The sequence below is a fragment of the Manis javanica genome, chromosome 6 (assembly GCF_040802235.1).
Source record: "Manis javanica isolate MJ-LG chromosome 6, MJ_LKY, whole genome shotgun sequence".
NCBI lineage: Eukaryota > Metazoa > Chordata > Mammalia > Pholidota > Manidae > Manis > Manis javanica.
In genome coordinates this window covers 82,844,433-82,866,772 of record NC_133161.1, presented here as the reverse complement: position 1 = coordinate 82,866,772, position 22,340 = coordinate 82,844,433, and the positions used below count along the sequence as shown (strand labels likewise).

At 37.3% G+C, this 22,340-nt stretch overlaps 1 protein-coding gene across 5 annotated transcripts in view; it reads left to right on the top strand.

Moving 5' to 3' along the window:
• The first annotated feature begins 2,862 nt into the window (after positions 1–2,862).
• Positions 2,863–22,340, top strand: part of CD36 (CD36 molecule (CD36 blood group)) — a 74,655-nt gene continuing 55,177 nt past the window's right edge. Inside the window, exons 1-2 of one of the 5 annotated variants that reach the window (XM_073238933.1) lie at positions 2,864–3,136; positions 13,666–13,743. The gene's annotated coding sequence lies outside the window, so the exon portion shown is untranslated. Of the gene's footprint in view, positions 3,137–13,665; positions 13,744–15,606; positions 15,718–19,499; positions 19,739–22,340 lie in introns of those variants that run through there. The other 4 variants (XM_073238934.1, XM_017677312.3, XM_017677314.3 and 1 more) reach the window with 4 other exon arrangements.

Sequence of the window (22,340 nt, the reverse complement as noted above, 5' to 3'; positions counted from 1 at the left end):
GATGCTGGTAGTCTGAAGAAGACAGACATCTGACAGAGGAATACACCCTGAAGGCATCAAGAAACAGGCCTGGGGAGGTGCTAGGAAAGGAGAATACAGTACCTACTATTGCCAATGTATTGATGGTACTTTGCATATGTACAAATGAATTGAATTATTTGTTCTGAGAAAAGATTTTCACAGAAATGGGAAATTTCATAATGTCTTGTGAGGGGCATTCTATCAACAGCTGGCAGCAGCTGCTATTAGCAGCAAGATTGGTGATTCAGCTTTAATGCCTTAAAGTTACGCCAGTAATTGTGTAACAATCATCAGATGAGGTTTTGGTTTTGTAAGTTCAGAACTTTAGGTTCATAAACACTAAAGAGGTAACCAGTTTGGGAGGGGGAGTCCTAGGTTTAACTGACATGCTGTAATGAAATGTTTAATTCTGAAATAGTTGGTAAAGAAAATTTCTGACAGTTCTCTGGATGAGAGTGGTCAGAGGTGTTGTTCTACTACCCCAGAGCTATAGTCTTTGTTTTAGCTTGTCCACCATTATTCTTGCCCCTCCTCACCACCCTCAACAGTTGTGGCCCAGCAAGGAGTAAACCACTTTATGATAAGGAATATATAACTCATGGAAAGGAAATTCAGGATTTCCTGTTATTATTCATAGGACATAATCTATATTCAAAGAAGATGGTGCTTAGAGTGTCAGAGGCATTCTATGATAGTTACTGGGATTCATAGGAAGTGTATGAGCCTGAATTCACTGAATTTTTAGTTTGTCTTCTCACTTATTTGATAAAACATTTTGTTTAACAAGTTCCTAGTTCAAGTAATAGAGAAACTTTTTATACACACTATTTTCCTTAATGAAAAGGGTCATATTCTGTGAGCACCCACTCCCCAACTTATCATTGCAGAAATCTCCCTGGATTGCTCACCTGACCTCACCACCTGACTCCTTGCCACCTGCATATCCCTCCCCTATGCCAGTTGTCCAACCTCCAGCTTCCAAACCTGGTCTTACAGCTGAGAAGTGGCTGGCAGGACAGGCCTCCAGGCTCTGGTGGGTCAAACTCTGCTTGTGCAAACTGACAAGGACAAGTTGTAAAATGTAAATGCAGGAGGTGAGAAATACCTCTCCCTGGAGTTGTAACTTATAGGTCTGTCTTTTCCTTGTGTTAGGGACATAATGCTTCTGGGGATTTCCTGTGTCACAGCAATACTCCTTAGGGACATTTCTGTATTTTCCCTACCTTTATTTAAAAAAAAATTAAAGAAGCCTTGGAATCTCTCATAAGATAGCTAGTTTGATACAGATAAAACTGGGATGAAACTCGTTTTTAGCCTGTAAGTATAAAACAGGATGGGAAAGAAACATGCTTTCAGCCAAAGTTGTATAGGTTAGACTCTCATATGAACCACTTATTAGCATGCGTCCACTGCCAATGTCTTCCCTTTTGAGTTTGTTTTCTTTTATGTTAAATGGGACCTGAAAATATTAATCTGATTTGAAAGGATATTTTGGTATTAGGGAAAGAAAATGAGATAATGTGATTTCCACCTAGCAAAGTGCCACACACATAGACCATGCTCAGTACACAGGACCTATTACTAAAATAAGAAGATACCAGTTTTGGTAATTTGAAAGTATCATTCACCTTTCTGTGATGATAGGTAATACTGGGTACAGATCAACTTCATTTAGAAAGTGTTAACTCCAAATCTATCATTTTTCTTTGATGACAAATATTTAATGCCTCAAAATCTCAGGAGAGCAGGATGACTTTCCTAATTTCTCTGTTCATTTTGTTTTACTATAGAATTAGGGATTCTTAATATATGAATTCCAGAAAGTGGTTTATTGTTAGAAATCTCACCATTATATTTTCAGAGTAATAACTTAAATCATAGGATCTGCTCAGGCTGATGGTAGAGCCATATTCATATGTTTACTAATAGTACTAAGCAAAATTCAAATTAAATCTACTATTGTCTTGCCAATGGGTTTCAGCCCCAGGCAAGTTCGCTATGGATTCAGTGTGACCAAAGGAATCCACAGCAAAACATTCTTGGGGTGAAAGGGTTATACCCAGGTTTATTTCCAGGTGGCAGATCAGTCACTAGAATCCCTTTCACTCAGAGTGAGTCTGCAGGCAGCAAGCCGGTCTCTGCCTCTGGGCCTCTCTGCACAGTCGTCCAACACAGCCGTCCTCTGGGCCTCTGTCCTCGGCGCTGCCACCACTCCAGCTTCTACTCTGCTCTCCTGCAGCCTTGCAGCCCTGCCACTGCAGGGCCCAGGGCACTGGGTGGAGCTCTTTTTAGAGAGTCAAATTGCCCACAGGTGTGCAGTGGGCTAGTCAACCAGGGCCAGGTGAGAATCCTGGCCACAGAAACTCTCATTTTATCCACACCTATGTTATCCAACTATACCAAAAGATAAATCAGTGCACTTCAGCATTGCATGACACTTTCTGCCTCACTAATTAAGGCAAAGAAAAAAGGACCAAATTACTACATAAACTGTAGAGAAAAAATACTGGAAAGTTTATCTAACAGATACTCACATTGTAATGACTCACCAGCAAAAACTACTAAATAAAAAGATTGCTGAATAACTAATACTTCATATTCACTGTTATGTTTATTTCATACTCAAGAAAGGAATGTCTGAACCTGTCCCTACACTATCACAACAAATGGTAATCATGAAGAGAAGCAAGCTGATGAAAGATTAATTACTTGAAGTCCCATGTTTCATAAGCCCAGTAACTGTCTATTCAACAGGGCACAACCGGTTTTAACAGGAAAAGGATTAAGGGTTTTACTTCCTCAACTAAGCCATAAAATCAGAGATTTTTCAAGTTAACTTCCATTTCATCTGGCCCAGGTGTCAAGGATCTATATTTATCTTGTGTTAAGCATGTGTCCGCAGTACTGTGAGTCTCAGGATGTCAACGGTTTTCAGATGTCAGGATGACCCTAAAGACAGTTGAGTGCTCCAGACCTTGTGCCTTGTTTGTTCTGAGTTCTCAGCAGCCGTGCTGTGGGAATTATGTGCTCCTTTTCTGTGTCTCCTCCTACAACACTCTCTCTGAAGCCAGTCTTAAGATCCTACATCTGGGCAAGCAAGCGCCTCTAGAAGTTGGTGAGCAGAATTATTTTTATTCAGGGGTGTTGTCTATAAATGTCTTTATAGTTGATGGACTATCATCTAGTAAATATTATTATTATTTTTAACTCTTTAAAGAGATAAATACTCTCTGGTGCAATAATTTATAATGCTTCTTCTAACAGACTTATAAGCTCTCAACTAAATGGATGAAGAAATAGACTTTAAATGCTTGAATTTTACATTTCCACTAGTCTCTAAATTTCCACTTGTACATTTTTGTACCTTTTATTTAAAAAATATCAGAAAACTTAAACTTGTAATTATTTTAAAAGTATAATTTTAGTGGAAATTTTTATTCCTTCAGATTGTCTAAAACTGATCTGGCATGTCCTAAGCTAAACTAAACTGATTTCATATTTAATTTAAATTTCTGTTTACCTTTTCATCAACTTTTTAAAATATTGCTCTTTTGAAAAGGACATACTAAAAATCTGACCAATTAGATTTTTCTCTTCCTAATTAAGAAGTCTTTTTTTTTTAGTGAGACTGGAATTTGAGTGACCTTTATTTGTGGGATTCTGATAATGATTTTTGGAGCATTGTCAAAACTGACAAGTATATTTAAGAGATAATTTGAAAGACCCAATCCTGTTAACAAGCTGCCTCCTAGAAAGAAGAAAACTAAAGTCTTTCCATACATAAACTTATTATCACTAGTGATCATAGAAATTGTACTGACTGTGGGCACTAGATATCTGTGGGCAGGGAGGGGATTCTGTTACATAGAATTTTCGTTATTACATGGTATGTTTTATAATATGGCTATATAAGACCAGGCAACACTGCAAAGAATGACAGAGCAGTATTCAGGCAGAAAGAAAACTTAAGGAGATACTTACTTAAAGACCAAATTAAATGCTGTTACAAAAAAAGCATTTCCCTCTCACTCTCCACCCTGTCCTACAAAGTGTGGGAGTGTAGGCTTCTTTACCTTTAAAGAAGGTCACTTCCTTTTATTCTTTGGAGAATGGTTGCTTGGAGCAATGCTGAATTCTGGGGAAAGCATTCTGGACTGACACTTATAAAGGTGTTAACTTCTTGTTCACTTCCTGTGAGAGAGCTCAGAACTCAAGAGGGATCTGGGTCAGATGAAGAGAACAGGCAACCAGCCTTGTTCCCAGGTTTATCTGATGAAACAATAAAAGTGGTATTTGTGGGGCAATATATGAGACTCCTGTAATCCTGACAAGGGAAAAGGAGAAATATTTTCAAATGATGTACAACACAAACACTAATTATTTGGAATCGGATCCTTTTGTAAAGGACAATGACAACTTTGCAGTTAACTGTTCTGAGAGTTAAAGAAAGTAAACACCTGAGGATAATAAAACAATTTTCACCTGGGAAAAAGGTAAGCTCCCGAACTTGGAAGAATCATTGTTAAGCAAGAGACAAAAAGGCTTTAAGGAGCTGACAAATCAGCGGCAAAAGACTATGTAAGACCACAGAGGGGGCAGATTAAGCAGAAGAATATTTTTCTTAGAGCAAAGAAATACACAATAGTATATTGCTGTTGGTGTGACTATGGCTATTTTTGCTTTCAGCACCAATTGCTAATTAAGATTACTAATTAAGGAATCTAATATTCTTTTTTTTTAATTTTTGCAAATTTTTTATTAAGTTATTATTGATATACACTCTTATGCAGGTTTCACTTGAAAAACAATGTGGTTACTACATTCACCCATATTATCGAGTCCCCACACAAACCCCATTGCAGTCACTGTCCATCAGTGTCGTAAGATGCCAGAGTCCCTACTTGTCTTCTCTGTGCTACACTGTGTTCTCCCATGACTCTCCCACTGACACCATGTGTACTAATCATAATATCCCTCAATCCCCTTCTCCCTCCCCCACCCCCACCCTGCCCCACCCTTCCCCTTGGTAACTACTAGTCCCTTCTTGGAGTCTGTGAGTCTGCTGCTATTTTGTTCCTTCAGTTTTGCTTTGTTGTTATACTCTACAAATGAAGGAAATCATTTGGTACTTGTCTTTCTCTGACTGACTTATTTCACTGAGCATAATACCCTCTAGCTCCATCCATGTTGCTGCAAATGGTAGAATTTGTTTCTTTCTTATGGCTGAATAGTATTCCATTGTGTATATGTACCACATCTTCTTTATCCATTCATCTACTGATGGACACTTAGGTTGCTTCCATATCTTGGCTATTATAAATAGTGCTGCAATAAACATGGGGGTGCATATGTCTTTCTGAATCTGAGAACTTGTATTCTTTGGGTAAATTCCCAGGAGTGGGATTCCTGGGTCAAATGGTATTTGTACTTTTAGTTTTTTGAGGAACCTCCATATTGCTTTCCACCATGGTTGACCTAGTTTACATTCCCACCAGCAGGGTAGGAGGGTTCCCCTTTCTCTGCATCATGGAATTGATATTCTTAGTATTTATAAACTAAACCTCAAAGTTAAATACTTTGAAAAATAATCACAAAATTTTGAAATTAAGAAGAATGACTTTAAAATGAATGAACAGGGAAAATTTTTTTATTGGTCAGTTGTTTATATGTGTCTGGTTGCTTTTTGTAAAACTGTAAAGGCACCACTTTACTACCACCTAAAAGGAGTGATGTGGTATGCAGAGCAGGGAAGTACTAGAAGGAGGAGGGGTGGGGGGCTTGCGGACACCGGTGGGAGAGAAATGCTGTGCTGCCATCAGATGACTGGAACCCTAAATAATGCCTAACCCAAAGTGATTCTCTTATTAATTACAAACAATGAATTGTTCATCAGGAAAGGGAAATTGTCTGAAACTAGCATGAAGTGCAGAGAGAGAATAAAAAATATATTTTGGTAAATAATTAGTTTTACTGTTTGTGTGTTGTATATCCCTGCAGAAATTGGCTAAGCCACAGAAAACTTCTTTCTTTACAAAGGGCAATTAGTATGCCATTGGTTCCACAGTGAGCTTTCTAGCCATTTCTTTATGGAGAAGAGCGAGGTAAATTCTGTTTTGTGTCTTCTGACAAATTTAGCCATGTGGAGGTTAAATAATACTTTTAAATAGGTGTTTAGTAGTATACTGCTAAATAGTTTAAGATGTTTTGAAATATACCCAGAGAACTTTTGTCACATAAACACTATCATCTGAAGGAGGAAATGACAGCAAATTGGCAGGCACTATGGAAGGGGCCTAGCAGACAGCTTGGCTACGTTCACCAAGGACTCCAGAGTGGGCTTAAATAAGAAGGCATTGTTCACCCTGCAGTACTTGTGAAGTCTAAAAGTGGAATAAACACAGTTTTTTTAATTATTAGTTTCATCTCTTTATTAATGTCATTCTCTAATCTTCCAATGTAAGATATAAATCTTACATTTCTCCAGTTTTAATTGTAGGAACTCAAAAAGAATATTAGTAGGTATGTTATGGTTTTAAAAATTAAGAATACCGTCTAATCAAAATACATTTGGAGGCTCATTTTGTTTTATTTAGAACTTCATTATTACCCTATGCAACAGACGCCATTGTAAGAGTCCTTGTATCTCATTCTAGGAAATTTTAGAAATGAAGAAATATAAGTTAATTTATTCACTACAATGGTCCCATGGCCTGGACACTAAAAACAATGTATTTTTAGAGTAGGCATAAATTTTTAGGAAATACATGAGATATTTTCAGCAAGTGTTATTTATTGCTTTACAACTGAATCCTAAAATAGTTAAAAACTTATTTTGGATGGAGTCACTATCTTTCAGATCCACTTATTAACTGAGATATTTATTGAAAAATACAAGGGCTTACTGTGGGTCAGACCCTGTTGTAGGCTCTAGAGAAAATTATTGGAAACAATATTGTGCTAGGTATTTATAAGGGATCCAGGATCTTTTCCTCAGGTAGTGGTTCTAATTTTGTTTATGTGTAATGAAACCTTTTGAAGAAAGTTACAACAAAAAACAAGTGTGAACTTCATAAATGATGAAGACACAGTGAATTTTGTGGACACTTACCCCGCCACTGCACACAAACGGACCCCTTAGTGAACCACCAACTCCTGAAGAAATTAGGCCAAACAAGTGACTAATGTATTTACAGAAGAAGTAAGAGGAAAATACTGGGCAGGGCTGCTTCCCTTGTCCACTCTTAGCTCATTGCCATTGCCTTTCAAATGTATAATTTATTCTAAGAATGCTAAGCAGCTAACCCACTATACAGGGAATATCTTCCAGAACAGAATGACCAACTGCTGTGTGCACTCCAAGCTTTATGGCTGATAGTGCCCTGTGTTAAATTTTGGTGAAACTGTTTTATCTGGAATGGGGACAAACACTAATCTAAATTTTAGCTTGGTCTCCTGGGGGAAGGCCTCTAGTTTCTAGGAGCCTCATCCTTGTTAGAGCTGTTTGGTCAGAAGTCACATCTGAGCAGACACGGACAGGCAGTTACACTGCAGGGGCGCTGAGCTCAGGTAAGGGCGACATGCAGAGGTAAGGGCACTGCTCTCAGACCTTTGCTGTTACTTAGAGTCGTACTTTGCCACTTTCAGCTGTAAACTGCCCGAAGGTAGGGGTCATTTGTAACTTACTATCAGCAATGCCCAGTGCCTGACACATAGTAAGCACTCAACAATACATTTTATTCATTTTTTCCCAAAAATATTATGTCTAAATCTAGCCCAAAATGTTCACTGTTGCTTAAGGACTATGACTAAAATTCTAAGAAGTTTTAATTATTGAAACAACTTCAAAATCTATTTCTTCTATCTCTTATTCTTAGGGCTCTTTCTTAAATACCCCAATTGGCAAAAATCCCTACCATAAAATAATACATAGATCTATGTAGAGCCTAGTGTGAGAAATCCTCAGGTAGGGAGTTTCATGGATTCTTATCACCACCAGCACCATTACTGCCCTTCCCAGCTTGTCAGGATTTTTGTTAGTTTTTGTTTGTAGTATAAAGCATATCATCTATTAAATTATGACATTTAATAGAGAATATTTTATAATTCACATTACACTGAGTATGTAAGCTCACAAACACTGATCATTTCTCAGTGAGTCAAGTCCAAGAACTTTGTTTCATCTAATAACACAAAGTCCTAATTCTTTTCCCCAGTCTGTGTGCCAAGCTCAGATTGCTCCCTTCTGTGGTCAGTCTCTTAGATGTCTTCAGTTCCTGCACGAAGCTTGGCTATAAAGCTAGAGAAACCCTCGGCTCAGGCAGTTCCACTCTGGGTCCCGTGGTCATCTTCAAGATTTGCTAGCCTTGCATCCAGGCAGATACTGTCATTTCTCTATTTCTCACTTTGGGGACGACCACAGCCTCTATAGCAGTTGTTCTTTGTTAGCCTAATCACGCATGCCAAACCCTTCTGGGCGGGGGTACAAAAAGGGAGTAGTGGCCAGTTGGTGATAGAGGTGCAGTTATCATCTCTTTTTCTTCTCCGTCCCTTGGCTAGGGTTCTTCCTGACCTCTTGAAAGGTTCTTTGCCTCAGTCTCCCAGAACTCCGTGTGTTGCATCCTTACACCCCAGTCTTATTACAATAGTTGAGTAAAATTCTATGCCTAACCAGATGAAGTCAGGAAACAGGATGAGCAAAGGAAAAAGTGAATCCTGGTATTAATAGGCAAACAGAAAGGAAGCTTGCTATAATTTTTCCCAGTATCCTTCCTACTCCATTAATATTCCTCCTGAGTATTAAAGGTGCCATTTTGTTTCTAAAATCTTGCATCAGAACTTCTGTACATAGTAACAGCTGGAGCATTTCTGAAGCTGAAATCCTGTAGAATAAATAAAAGCAATTGAAACAATCTGAATGGTCTTTTGTATGAAGAAAATTACTTACTAATTATTTAACATGGCAGAGCAACAGCTATGAAGCTTAGCTTTTTCCGAGGTTTAGGAGTGGAAGTAGACTTTCAGCAGCTTCTACAATGCTGACATTTGTTCCCAGCAAAAGCTGCAAGTGTCAGAAGTGGGACATTTCTTAGCACACTCTTAAACTAAGATCCGTTAATTAGGTCAATGGAGACTGAGAGGCCACAGAGACACGGTGAGCTTTGCTTTTGATACCCTTGCCTGGCAGCTGCGTTGTCCTTCCCGAAGTCCCCTTTCTGCCTTTCTAGGCTCCCCTGCCCCATCAACGCCTACTAAGGGGTCTCATCTCTTTTTATGGTTTCACCTGTAAGATGTTGAAGAGGCCCAACTCTGCATTTCATAGCCCTGATCTCTTCCCTGAGCTTCTAACTCACACATATCTACATGCTTCTTGGTGACCGCTCTGTGTCCTGAGTCGGAAGTATCTAACTTCTTTTAACACATAACTGTGCACTGTGTTCTGATTCATGATGTACATTTTATGTTCAGAATTAAACTGTGAACGACCCTAAGATAGGTGTGTCGCTTACTATGCTTGAATCTATCTTAGTGTTAAGTGAAATATATGTACATACATGTAGTGTGCAAATACTTTCTAAATAAATGGCTAAGTTAAATTATAATAATTAATTGTAATCTACAAATGCCTGCAAGGAATTATAATTATGCAAAATGATTAGTATTTAATGAGAAGTATTGTAAATTATTGGCTAAGGCATGCTCTGTAGTGGAATTGAAAAGGTTTGAAACTTGGATCTGCCACTTCTCAGCTCTGTGATCTTGGGCAAGTTAGTAAACCTCCTGTGTCTTCTGTTTCCTCTGTCAAGTTCTGTAATAAAAATTCCTACCTTGTAGGTCATTTGTTGTCATTTGTTCAAAATAAGTGAGTTACTATATGTAAAATACTTAAACAAGTGGATACTTAATACTTAAGCAAGGGAGTATGTACTGTAGAAGGGTTAACTATTATTATTTAATTTTCACAATAATTTTTAAGTGGGTAATGTTATCCTCATTTGAAGAGTAAGTAAACACACTCAGAAAGACTGAGAAACTGGCCCAGAATATTGCAGCTAATTAGTGAAAATTCCAGGTAGCCTAGCCTCATCCCACCCCCAGATCTAGTCCTGTTATTTCCTCCCCTTTCTTAACTTTCCTCTTGCTGCTTGAGCCTGAGGCCTAGTGCTTGTTCTTGATTTCCAACCCTCTACCTAGCTAATTATTCACCAACCCGAGGTATTCATTCTGCCTTCTAAATATTTCCTTCTCTACTAAGTATTTCCAAGACCTTTCCCAACTTCTTCCTCCCCCAGCCACTACTTTAATTCACAGCATATAACTTTCATATAACTTTCTGTGGTGGCCTAGCCAGGCTCAGACGGTGATCTAGTTTTAAATCCTTCCTTCTTTTGGAAAACAAGGACTGGCAAGTGAGTGCTGGAGACTGAAGAGTGAGAGGTATCTCATAGCACTCAGCTCAGTTTTAACAGCTGTTTAAATCAGACTTGCCTGAACACAGCAGATCTTAAAAAAAAAGTGTGTACAGGAATACCCAAAAATGTTTACCTCAGTACTCATAAGAAATTTACCTTAGAAATTGTTTACTTATCTACATTCCTACCCTGTACTTCACACCTCACTGATTACCTAAAATTTTAATCCTTTCCAGATGTAGACTTTATCTTAATCCCTTTTAAGAAATTATTTAAAATTCACTTACTATTATCTTGATAGCCCTTTACTGGGAGGGTCATTAATTCCCTAATTATATTAGGCTATTCCTATGTCCCCTTTTGTAGATCTGAGAAGAGTATAAAATCTTCAGTGGAGTGGCTGTGACATCTTCCCTTAGTGAGGTTTTGGTGATGGAGACTTAAAGTTTTCCTCCAGCTTCTTTGACAGCCAGACCACAGAGCTCTCTAGTGTCTCACGGCCCCTCAGCAGCTGGCGTGCCTGCCCTGCACCCTGGCCTGTGTCCTCATCTCGCCCTTTCACTCTGTGCAGACACAGCTGCTCTGACCTCACAATCTTTGTTCAGTGCCATTTCGCACACTGACAATAATTTTTCCTTTTCCTTATCACTGTGGCACCTTCTGACTTTCCTTCTTTAACGTTCCATTTAGTCTTCTCTAAATTTTGCGGGGATGTGCTACCAAGTATGCCAGAGTCTCCTATAAACATTGGCATGAAGAGGGGAACTTTTTAGATGCCTTAGGACTGGCAGTGCCCTTCCACCAAGGATCGCAGGAAGACATCTGCGGAGTTCGTTACTCACTGCAGAGAGAGAGAAGTGTGCCATGGGAGCCGGCATGATGCAGCAGGAGGGGGCAGAATCTCTCATAGAGCTTGGGTGGGGTGGGAGAAGGCTTTGAGGAAGCAGAGATTTGTTCTGAATTGGATGTGGTTGGGAAGTAGGGTAATTTCACAATGAGGTATGTTAATAATCTTATCTAGGAGGAAGGAAGACAAGACTGGCTAAGGCTGCAAATGGCAGAGAAGCATATCCCATTGTGTATATGTACCACTTATGTACCACTATGCTGATGGACAGTGACTACAATGGGGTGGGGGGTTACTTGATAATATGGGTGAATTCTGAAACCACAATGTTGCTCATGTGAAACCTTGTAAGATTGTATATCAATACCTTAATTTAAAAAATACTCTTTTTTCATTTTCGGTAATTCTGATATGTGAAGACAGGCAGGAGGCCATTCCCTGTGGCCTTTTTAATCCACTGTGCTGCAGTGGGTGGCCTCTTGACCTCTTGGAGACATGTCCTTCAATCCTGGAAAGGATTCATGCATTCTGTCCTTATTTCCCCATTTGTGTCTAGTTTTATGTTCTCTGGAAATGCCACCATACAGATGTTGGATCTAGTCCACTATTCTGATGTATCTAATGCTTCCTCTGTATTCAAATGCTGCTACTCTGATAATCCTACTGCTTTGCTGACTCATTTCTACAATCATTATAGAAGTCAAAATTTCCAGATTGCTGCCTTTTATTTCTCTGCTTTTTTTATTTCATGGTTTTCTGTTTCACTAGTTTCATGATGCAATATCTTTTCTCAGTTGTGTGAAGACATTAATCACAAAAATATTTAGTGTTTTTTATTCCCTTTTCTTGTACTCGTCCCTATTGTTTATTTGTTTTAAAATTTGTCTTGCATATCAGAGGTGTTCCTCAAGTGTCTGGTGATTTTCCATTTGTATTTAAAATTACGACCAGTAAATATGGCTCTTATTCTGGAGTTGCATTGTTCAATATGGTAGCCACTAGCCACCAGTGGCTATTGAGAGAAGACTTGAAATACAGTTAGTCTAAATTGAGATGTGCTGTTAAGAGTAAAATCAAAATAAGATTTCCAAGACTTTGTACCAAAAGAAGTAAAATATCTCATTAATAATTTTCTGTTATTTGAAATATTATTTATGATATTGGACCTAATAATTTATAAATTAAAATTAATATCACATGTTAATTTGTACTCTAAATGTGGCTACTGGACATTTCAGAAGTATTAAAACCTGAGACTCATGTTATACTTGTACTGGCCAGTTCCCTTCCACGGAGATCACGTAAGGTCCAGGCCATTTCACTGTCCTCCCCCCACCCCGCCACCTCCATCCAAAAGTGGTATCAGCAAGTGATCTCTTGCTTACTAGAGTTCTGGAGGTGGCAGTGGAAAAGGAATCAGTGTGAACTTCCACTTAAACTTATTTCAGCTTGGATCTCCCTCCAGCCCTTAGCTGGGCCTTTTGTTTATATGTTAAGTGTTCTCTAGCTGTTGTTTCCAAAGAGGAAACTCCCTACCTTTTGACAGGTTGGGGAAGGAGAGTAGGTAGGCTGTGTGGAATACACAGGAAGATCTAGGGTTTAGGACTTCTAAAGATATTCAACCAATTTAGTCCTGTTTTCCATGGCACCTGATGCTGTTGGTTTATGCTCTGTTTGGGGTTATAAAGCAGATTATTTTTGCTTCTTATTGGCTTTCTGCTCTAGTCTTAGATGTTTAAAATCTGACAATGTAGGGTCGGCTGAGCAATTCTCGTTAGTCCATTTGTTTTCTAAATAATGACTTGTTTCCCATCCTTTCACATCTAAATCTTTGGTCTGAACACAAATGTCCATGTTTTTGTAAATTCTATTATTTTAATGAGATTTCAGGTACAACTGAAAATGTATTCAGTCTGCAATGTTTACCACAGGTTGCAGTCATGATTTTTAAACTTAAAATCACCTTGTCATTACTTTTTCATCTCCTTTGCTAGACTCTGTGCAGACATTGGAGTCTCCTATAACCTGGTCGAAATATGCTTCCCTCTGTTTGTGGACATGGACCTTCATGTCAAACCAGGTGTAGGTCGTTAACATGCCTTTTTCTCCATATTTCCGATTACAGTGCTAAGTGCTTTATGCAATTACTTAATTTTAATTGCTGGGAATCACACTTCCTTCTACCTTAGCTTCTAGACAAGATTAGGGATCTAAGAGTCCTGTGAACATATTTTTAGAATCTCAAGTCCCATTGATCTCTCCCTCAGCTAAACAAAAACAAATCTTGTGTTTGTTTCCCACAATGTACAGTTTTTATTATATGATAAAATGATATTGTGAGGTATTAATCTACATGCTTGTGTCCCACCCTCTTTACCTTTTTTGCAGACTGCAAGTTATGAAGCTGTAAAATGAGACAAGGAGGTGACATCATGTTACTATTGAGTTTTAATAAAGATTTGGAAGGTAGTTATAATTAGCCTGATCATAACTCTCAACACCATCCCCCAAATAGATAAAAGGGCCATAAACTTGGGTAGAAGTGGGAACACAGGAGCTTAAATGTGAAGGAATCCCAGAAAGCTCCTGTGACCTGGCTGCTGCAGACTCACTCCAACAGGCAAGGTCTTTCTGCCCTTCTGCTCACAGGCACACATGTATGAGGATCTCAGAGCAGAGGTACTGCTCAGAGAGAACAACTAGAAAACATTGCAATGATCACGGCACTGGAGCAGTGGGGTATCATGGGCTGTGTGTGGTGTGTAGGCAGCTATGTTTAGAAGCAGAATCATGGAGTCCCTTGGGCCTGAATACTGTGGTTAAGGCCCTAGAAGGTTGTGTAAGTAAGCTGAGGGAGAGGGACACCATCTGCAAAATGCTCATGGCCCGACCAAGGGTCAGCCACACCGTGTGGAGAGGGTATGCTCTGTGCCCTCTTCTCCTCCTCGAGAGAGAACACCTGCTGAGAAAAATACAGTGGGGATCTAAATCTCAAAGGACTGAGAAATATCGAAAATGGAAAGTTTCTTAAAATGACTATATGAAATATGCTGGATCAGATAGAATGGAAGTGTGGGGTATAAAAAAATTTAGAAAAGTAGAATTTTATTTCTGCACACCTGTGTTTGTGACTATGAAACTCAGTTCCATGTCAGTAATATACAGCCATTCCCAAAATGTTCAACTATGATAGTGCTTTCTTCCCAAAATAAATGGAAAAAGCCTTTCCAGATTACCATGATAGCTTTTCTTTGTTTCCTATTAGTTTAATTTTATATTTCACATTCCCTTTGTCAGGACAGGTACAGTTCTGTTCCTGGAGTGATGGAAATGTGGACTTAATTTTCATTTTGAATTTGATTTGATTTTGAAATCTTAACATGTAACATTTTCTCCCTTTAAAGAAACAGGTCCTTCTAGAGGATGGGAGATTTCTTTGGTCTTTATTTTGAGTTGATTACACATGCAGTTGAGCAAATAATTCGGTATTGAGATGGTATAACAGCCCAGGATTTTTAAAAGACTGCTTTGGAGGGAAGCTAGCATTTTGGAAACTGAAAGTTATTACCCAGTATTTATTACCTGACAAGCACATACGTGTTCCCCATATATCGAACCACTTTTATTGGAATATTCTGTTACAGAGAAAAGCATTCCAGTTGGTGTGACTGTAACTCAGCACTCGGACCTGGAGTGGGTTGTTTAACCCTTAGTCCTTATGCCTATCAGTACTTTGTTACTTTTATCATCTGTAATATTGGGATAATAATAATACTTATTTCAAATGGCTATTATGAAGATTAATTTAGATAATCCATGTATAGTTCTTGGAATGGTGTCTGGTCTGTAGTAAGCATTCTCAGCATTAGCCTTTAGGACAACATGACACAATTCTGGTTTTTCAAAAACTATGCTTCTGGTCAGATTATTATTTCACAAGTTAAATACAAAGTGATGATACAAGGAATAAAAACGGTGGTGTAATTGTTTTATAAGTCAACCAACACACACAGAGACTCTGACACCTGCCCACTAGTCAGATTCTGGAGATAAGCACAAGTTTTTAATGTACTCACCAGAAACAGTGTTGGCTTTACTTAGCCTAAAAGAGGAAGGGACACAAGATAGCATTTTGGTGGCATTTACAATTAGATTTAAATAATTATTTGCCCGTGTGTCATTCTAGAAGGTGGCCCATATATCTGAATACTTCTCTGTGGATTTAAATGTTACTCAGCAAAGTTTCAGGAAAAAGGAATCTAGTCTCTACCCCCAGGGACTTTGGGAGTTACCTGTTTGATAGAGGAGAGCAAGACTGCTTTTATTACCTAATCCACTTGAGCAACAGAGAAGAGGGAGTGACTCCAGGACAAAATGCCTGACAGAAGCCAGAGGCTCATGCACGGAGAGAGTGTGCTGTCCTTATGTTACCTGTTTCTGGTAAGGTTAGGAGGGCTTGGAAATGAATATGGCCAGAAAGCATTATATTTAGGTGGCTTCTGTAGAGTAGATTTTAAAATGAGTGATCTGGGATTAAGAAAAAGTGACATTAGGGGAAAATTGATACTTCTAAAAAGCCAGCTTCCATGACATAGTGCTACAATATAGATTATCCATATTTTAAGAATGTTTTATGATGAAAAATAGAAGACCCAATACATTGTTATTTAAAAATATTTTCCTTCTGTGCTTTCAGATGGAAATAAATTTCCTCCTGCATTTAATTTCTTTAAGTAATAATCTATTACTTAAGTTTCCATCTTAATTACTATTACTATTTATATAACCTCAGATTTCTTGTTTCCCTAGGTCTGAATATGAATGTTTGCTTTCTCTAACCCCTAACATTCACAGAAATGATATGCATTATCCAAAGTGAAAGACATATAAATATAATAAGATCTTGTTGAAATTTACATAATACAGCAAAGAAATCTGTAGCTGTCATAAACACGTATCTTTTGATGTATTCAGTCTGATGAGTTTTAAATTTTAAACATCATTAAAGTGCTTCTGAAGTTTATATGTATACAATATATACACCTTTACTTTTAGTCTTCATTATTTTTTAATTAAATTGATATGTTTTATGACAGTCAACATACTTGCCCTCATTTTCTAAATTTAAATGAGCCTTTCTTTATAAAGCTCCCAAAAAACATAACAAAGATGCTTATAAACTATGCCCAAAATGTTTTTCTTCTTTTTTTCAGTATTAAGGATAATTTTTGTGCTTCAAAGCCAGTTTCTTAGTTCCTGCTTATCCTTCTTTATGCAAGTTATAACTTTTGTCAGTCTAATGTGAATTGCTTTTTGAATTTTAAGGTGAAACTACCTTCGTTTTCCCTATTAGTGCCTGAACATAGCAGGTACCCAATTAATTTGAAATGAATTTTCTCTAATCTTATTTGAAATTATGATACCATGACAAGCTTTTCTGTTTTCTTCCTTGAAGTCACTTGCTTCTGGTGTATTTTTCTAACGATGGAGAATGTCTTCTGCCCTTCACCATTCTCTGTGTTGGTCAAACATGGTAATTAGTCTCTGACTCACACTTGATGAAGGAGCTGAAATAACAGTTCCTCTGTAAAGTTTATTACTTCTCCTTGCCAGACCTCCCCTGTCTTGCATATAGGTCCTCCACTGCCCCATAAACTTTTATATCTTTTCTATATGTCTGTCTGTTACTCCATAATGCTAGAGTTATATTTATTTATTTTCATAATTTCTGGACCCAGAATATCAGTGCCAAGGAGGAATAATTTATTAAGTCAAATAATTGTGTGCAAAAAATTTACCTGTAATCTGTATATAAAAATAATGAAAATAATTCTAAGATATCAAAGTAGTATAGCAAAACATATCTGCTGAGAGATTTATATTAACAAAAGGTAAGGATGTAGATATGGACAAGGAAATGCTTATATGTAACCACGTATCTTTATGTCTTCTGCTAATCTTTGATATTACTTGTTACCTGGCTGCATAAACTCAAGGTTACCAGTTTTATACTAATTCTAGAATTTTCCCTGTGTCAGTTGTCTCCTCTGAAAAACGTGGTTAACCTGACTATAGAATTTTTTGTAGATTTGAATGACACATGGAAACATTTAGCATGACACCTGACCCATGGTATTATAATAAATACTTTTCCTCTCCCTTATCATTTCAAGTTGTCCCACATAAAGGGGAAGAAATAGAATATACTAATAGAAATATTTTATTTAAATTAAATAATTCAAATACTTAAAACCTTAAAAATATTTCAAATAAAATTTGAGAATTGAAAAGAGTACTGGAACCAGAATAGTTCTAAAAAATTAACTTCACTCTAGTAACAGGGTGTAGTATATGGGAATTGAAAGGACATGTAATTTGTTCCAATTATTCAGAAATTAAATAGTAAATTGAGTAACCTGCTGAAGAAGACACAGAATATCAGACACAGAAAATTAAAGCAATACTTTGGCAAATATCAGGCCAGACTTGGAAGAAGATATGGGAAAAGTGGTAAAAACTGGAGGAAATAGGAGCATAAGGGGAAAAAGAAAGCAATATTGTAGTTAAGGGTTTTTTTGGTTTCATTTTTAAATAACCGTTAAGTCAATACAGAACAAGCATTTCTGGCTCCTGGAGTCTCTGAAAGCTCATCTGTTCAATGGCTAGGAGGAGGCAGTTCCTAAGATTTATTCAGTTTCTGCAAGATGAAGCTCATGACCGGAGAGAAAAAAATGTGTCTTACATAGAAGTGGGTGAAAGGTCTTTGAACTAAGAGTCACAGCTATTTATAACTGAATAAATGTGGATGTCCTATGAGCTCACGAGACCGTGGTCTTCCACCCTAGAATCTGTGTGTAAAATTGTCCTGTGTATGAGCTACATCTCTAGAATATGAGCCCCTTGAAGGTTAAGTGTTGCTAAACTACCCGAGCCAATTTACTCACACCTTATGATGGGGTTCCCTTACTAAATAAGCAGTAGGGAAAGCTGTAGATCTCTCCAAAACAGGTACAGTGAAAGCCCTCTCAGGATGGCTTCTGACCAAAGCAGTTGAGTAGCAAACAGCAAACAGCCTATTCCGTGTGCTCCATGAAGTCCTTGCTCTCTGTCCTTTTCGGTGTCCCAATAGTTCTTGCATGGAACGTTCATCAGAGACACACCCTGAACATGGTTACTACAGAATTCAGCTAACTGTCTAGTGAGGCAACCAGGAATGCCCTGAAATGAGGAGCTAGACAATTGGCCATTTCTGAACTGAGACGCAGGCAACTGGGCATGTTTTGCAACCTGTGATGTAAGGTAGGGAGGTAGCTGGCAATATTTCTAGCCAATTAATAAACCTCTGAAACCATTCATTTCACCAGTGGAAACCTCACTGCTACAATTTTATGCACATTTCCATATTTTACAGGCTACAGATAACTAAATTACAGACTTCACTTACATGCTCAGTAGACAGCCCTAGAATGAATGTTCACAACTAGGGTAGCTGTTCACTTTGAGAAGGTAGAGTAAAAGTACCCAGTACTTACACATTGTGTTTTATATGGAAATATTTGAAGTACTGTACAGAAAACCTCACTGCAGGGTGATCCTTTTATTCCCTTTGTGGCAGGCAAAGTTCTGAGTACATAGCAGTCACCTAATAAATCTTCATTGACTAATAAATGTGTATATGAGGGTACATGTCAACATTAATCCCCAGAAAATTATTGCCTTAAGTGATATGGGGAAAAAGTCATATGTTGTTTGTGTAATAATTTGTTTTCAGTGTCCTTATTTTAATTTTTTAAATTCTTATCAGCTGTATATATAATAGTATACCCACCAAATATTGCTTTCTTACTTCTCATATATGGCAAAAGAGTGTCATGACCATTGTAAACTTGAACTTGTTTGTTTTGCAAGGCCTTGCCCAAAGTTGCTCTCTTCTCTAGCTTCCCACAACCTAGAATATTCACCAGTACTTTGTTCCTTATCCTCATGGCCAGTGTTCATGTTGTTGTGTGGTTCCTAGGAGGACTGTAAAGTCTTATAACAAAGACACAGAATGAAGAGAGTCCAGGGACTTGCTATGAGAAAATAAGTAGGGACATCCCTAGAGAGGGAACTGCTTCTGTGTTCTTTTAAACGTCACAGATTAAATTGTTTTCTTTTTTTTCTATAAGGAAAGAGCTGGGGAGAAGAGCAGCTCATTTTCAAGCTGGAGAGGTTGGCAAACAAGGCTGCAGGGGTTGCTTTGGTTCAGGAATCCCACTGCCTCCCTGGATTGTCAGTCAGAATTCCACAGCCATTCTGGGCTCTTTGGAGGTGGGGCTGACTGACACACAGCAGTGATCTGACCCAGCACTTGGGGCAAACACACCAGATTCATCAGTGTTAACACCGTTGTCTTCCAACCAGCATTTTGAAAGGGAGTTAACATTGGTGGCCTTGCACTTGTTCATCGGACTTCTAACTGGTAATTACGCCTGTATAATCGCTGTGAAGTTATTTAGCCTAACAATGTAGGACTCAACTGGTGCCTGCAATACTAAAATCTCTTACTCTGATCTGATTTTTACTTTTTTCTATCCAGTTTAAGTTATATTTGCAGTTTTTCTCAGGAAGTAGAGTATATGAGATATTATAGACAATCAGACACCTTGACCCCAACTTTTAGATAAGAAATATCTAAAAGAAAATGGAAGAACTTAGGTATAGTAACTTTAACTATGATCCTGTCAGTAATAACTGCAATACTAAGTAATGAGGACATACAACACCCCCCTCAACATACATGCACTTGTTATATACACACAACAATGGAGGAATATCTTAATAGAGCAGCATGCTAAAAGGGCAAATTCATGTGCAGCTATCTTTTGTTCTTAAGAATATATATGTTCAGGGAAATCGCTCAATTGTAGATAGTCACTTTTTACCTGAAGATGCAATTATAATAAATACTATGTAGGTTTAGACTCTATTATACTGTGATTATAAGGCAGAGTAGTTGTCTTCTCAGTCTTGGAGAAAGAATCTGTCCTCCCCACTTCTTATTGTCAACAGTCACCAGTGGCGGTCACAGGTAGCGCTTACTGCTGACATTCCTCACATGGCTGTAATCAACAGGTGGCTGCTGTGATTTGTTTGAGAAGTGACTTTGCAACTTTATTTTACCCTTACTTTAGAGAACTGGGGCCATCATATTGTATATCTGACTTGGGCTACTAAGTCTTTGACATAGTAGCTAACAGGATATAGGAAGTAGCATCTAAAAATTAACCATTAAATTAAAGTCAGTTTTCAGTTTACAAATTATTCCTATGAAGGTTTTCATGGTAAGAACTAGCTACACAGAATGATAATGAGGTGCATAGAAAACCAGGTACCAAAATTAGGTATAATTTTACAGATATAATCATTTTACTGCTTGCAGATAACCATTTCTATTAAGTACACTTTATTTCAGCCTACACTGTGGTACAATGTTCTGTAGAAATGAACAATATTTTTGTATGCCTTAAGTTTATTTCATTGTAGTCTTAAATAGTTGGAAACTGAGTCTTGTGAATTAAGACAGCATTGGAGACAATGGTGTGCCTCAGTGAGTATTGTGTGAAGAGAGAGGATGAAGAAAATATTTAACATAAACAAGTAGAGGAAATGTTAATACAAGCTCATTCACATATAATTCATAACCATGCTGTGCCTCAAAACTATGCAATTCTATTTAACATTTGGGTAGTTAATATTGTTATTTAAGAATTCTAGACAAATTATAATTAAATATTTCAGAACAAGATTACAAGCAGTTACTGATTTACAATTATGTATGTTACCTAAGTATAAATAATTAGAAAAAAAACGAGCTGACATGTTGTATAGTAATACTGTTAAACATATTTTTATATTAAAAGGCAACAACTTTATGAATGCCAGAATTATGTAAATGACTTTGTCTTTAGATAGTTGTATTATGTGTGGCATCTTGTTTATGCAATAAACAATTATTTGTCTGCCCAACACATACTAGGTACTGACCATTTTCTCTACCTAATTTCATCTACTTAGCACTTTGAGGAGTTATTTATGCTCCAGTACAAATATTATTATTTTATAAGTTGGTATCCATACCGGGTACATTTTATAGAGGTCATTGCTATACTGGGTAATTAGGGAATCCTCCATTGAGTTTGGTACCACAAGTTTGCCTATTTCTCCCTTAAGGATGATGAAAGATCAGTGGACTACTAAGTACCTGAAGTCTGTGGAGTCTTAGGTTGCTTAGAAACTCAGTGACTATGGGCTTGCTATGGCGACCCAATTTATCACTGAATGCAAAACTAATTTAGCTGGCATTGTGCCAAATCTGCATATTTTGCTGGAAAGAATATTTAGGTCAGGTCTCCCATCATATCAGTGCTGTCTATTTTTTATATAACCAAATTAATAATGTTATAATTTACAAAATTTTGCAAATAGTAATTTTTAATTTTTTATATGTAGCAACTACATGAAAATGAAGCTTAAATTCACCATGTAATTTTATTTTTCTCAAGTTTACTGCATGTGCTGGTTTCTATCTCATTGCCTGAACTTTTTATGTACATCAAATTGCATTAAATTAAAAACATGAGAAAGCAAGAGTAGTAAGTGTATAATCTATGTGATTATAAAAAGGCTATATAAATTTGACTTGTATTTCTCCATATATGTAAACATAGTACATTTAATGATTTCATTTTACATTAACTCCTTATTCACATGTATGTATAAATATATCAATGTGTTACCTTATTATTTCTCTTTAAAATCTTATGCCTTAAGTCATATACGATGTAATCTTATATATAAATATATTAGAATATTAATATATTTGAACTGCACCATTTTGCAAAAATAGAAAAGACATTAGGTACCTACTCTCATCCTCAGTTTGAGTATTTGCTTCCTGCAGTACATTTTCAACTATTTTGGCCTTTCTAATTGTAGGGATGTTTTCAGATTTTAATGATACTCTTTTTCTGTTTGTTTGTTTTACATATCCGTGCTATATATGAACTGCAGTTTTCTCTGTA